The sequence below is a fragment of the Phalacrocorax aristotelis genome, chromosome 6, assembly GCF_949628215.1.
Source record: "Phalacrocorax aristotelis chromosome 6, bGulAri2.1, whole genome shotgun sequence".
Taxonomy (NCBI): domain Eukaryota; kingdom Metazoa; phylum Chordata; class Aves; order Suliformes; family Phalacrocoracidae; genus Phalacrocorax; species Phalacrocorax aristotelis.
The window spans coordinates 16,003,772-16,006,488 of NC_134281.1; positions in this window are offsets into that span (position 1 = coordinate 16,003,772).

Below are 2,717 nucleotides of genomic sequence, written 5' to 3' on the forward strand. Positions count from 1 at the left end.
ATGTGAAACTGAATTCCACTAGTCTCTTCAGAAGTCTTTGGACTACTTTTAAGGGGTCCACAAAAGATGATAAAGTGGAGCAAACCCATTACCTGTTGCTGCATTTACCACTCTAATTTTCCAGCACAGCTCTGCTGAGTTTAGGACCCTCATTAACCTCTTGGCATCGCTCTGCTCTGGACCATACAGACACACCAGCTGCTATGGAGTTTTTTGTGGTGATGTAAAGTGCTGTCAGGGGTGGTTAAGAGCTGCCTACGGTGAATGAAAAGAGTGAAGACATTTTTAATCAGATGAGCATTCCTTCTCCTTAATTCAAAATGAACAGACTGTACTGATTACTATATTATCAGATTACTACTATTATTGACATAACACAAACTAGGAACCAAACTAGCTTATAAAAACAAATATGTTGCAAAATTATAAATATGTCCAAAGACTGAGACCACACTTCCCAATTCTGGAGTAAAAATGCTAGGAAACATCTTTTTACCAGAATTCTGATTTTGTATAAAATTTCAAAAATGTTGTGTTTTTATTTCAGGTCAGAATGAGTTAACATTTGTTAAGGATTGGGCATTTTGAATACTAAGCATTTTTTAAAACACTGCAAACTCTGAATACTGATTAGCTTAAGAAATGGAAAATGTGAATAGTGACCAACTCAAACTAGTTTCAGATGAAAAGTCTGAGGTAGGATTATTCTTGAAAGTATGTTCTCCTTTATTTTGCCTACTTCACCTATAAATCAGCCAAGCAAAAGGCTATTCAGTCCATCTATTTCCAGATTATTGCAGTGTTGCATCATCTCACCAAATGCGAAAACTTCCCCTTACTTTATTTCTTACTTCTCTCCTGATTGAATTCATCCCCAAAACATCCATCTCCCAAAAAGCTGTCTACCAAAGGCTGCCAGAGGTGCACAGAGGATTGGGATGAAGCTAAATTCCCACTGCAGCACACAAAACCTCCTCACAGGGAGTGCTGCCATGGTCTTTGCCACTGTTTTCTAAAGGATTAAAGTTGCTAAGGAGAAACAGAGTGATTTTGGGAACAAAATTTCATCTAGTTGTGATGAAGTCTCATTTGAATGCTCCCTGGATCATATTTAGGTTTCCCCAAAGCAAAACCCTGGTGTGGAGGATGACAGGGTTACAGGGAATAAATGTCACAGTTCCCTCAGGTTATCTGTGTGATGTTACCCTGCTTGACTGCCAGGAGTTAAATCAAAGGAGGCTGCTGAGACAGAAACCAAATGACCACACACAACCCCCCTCCAAAAAAGAAAGGAAAAAAAAAAAGGAAAAAAAGAAAGGAAAAAAAAGAAAGGAAAAAAAAAAGAAAGGAAAAAAAAGAAAGAAAAAAAGAAAGAAAAAAAGAAAGGAAAAAAGGAAGGAAAAAAGGAAGGAAAAAAGAAAGGAAAAAAGGAAGGAAAAAAGGAAGGAAAAAAGAAAGGAAAAAAGAAAGGAAAAAAGAAAGGAAAAAAGAAAGGAAAAAAGAAAGGAAAAAAGAAAGGAAAAAAGAAAGGAAAAAAGAAAGGAAAAAAGAAAGGAAAAAAAAGAAAGGAAAAAAAGAAAGGGAAAAAAGAAAGGGAAAAAAGAAAGGAAGCAAGAACTTGGAGAGTCCAAGGTAATAGGGGTTGGGCTATGACCTGGGAAGTGGAAGCCCACCTGATGCACTGCGGACTGGTCAGGTTTGCCCATCAAAAGGCATAAACTTTGCATCACAGGTGGATCGAAATCTTACACATTTCTGGCTTCAAGGGAGAAGAGTGCTGTCAAAGGTGCAAGCAAGGTGAAGGGGATCCTAGGGAAGTGCAAGCAGCAAGGCATCTCTCCCCAGCCAAAGGTGGCGGCTGGGACCACCTGCCTGTACCAGGTGGGTCTGAGGTCAGGATCAAACCAGGAGATACCACTACAGTTTGAGGACACTCTAAGTCACTTAACCAATTGCTACCATGGTTGTCAGAAGAAATAGTGCTTGGAGGTGAACCTTTTGCACAAACGTGAGTAGTAAATTATAGGTGACAATCTGGAAAAAATAGATGTAAGAGAAAGGAGCAAGAAGCCAGAAGCCAAGCTATTGCATCAGCTATAACCCCAACAGTGAGAAGAGAATTGGATGCAGCTTGCCATGTAATGCCTAAAGCTGTTATATATTTAACAAAATTATTTTTCCTGGAAGGTAACATTCTTCTACCACCATCTGGATTGCTGAAAATATTGTGTAAGTCTCTGAAGATTTATAATTAACTGATAAAGCAACATTTTTCTATGAATTAATGGGTTTCTTTGAGTTTCCTAGCAATATGATGCCATCTTACTGTGATGAGATTTTTAAATGCTGTATAATTTTCATTATTATTCTTAATGGAGGATGTGTACAAGCTCTCTGAGAAGAGCATGGTATGTATAAGCAATGGACAATATTATTGCCTGTAGGAACTAATATTTCTTTAATAGCAGTTGAAATATTTATTGCTATATATGGCTTTATACTAACTTGAAAGACAAGCCAACTTTGTACAGACACCACTAAAGGTACGAGACAGCTTTCTTGTCATCAGCAAAATGATATACAGCAAACTATTGAATAATTCAACTAGAAATGCTCAGAGATCACCTTTACAAAATATGAAACAGAACACTGGGTCCTTCTTTGATGTTAAGATTTTACAGAGCAACAATAATGCACTCTGGATGAAGCAGGACATT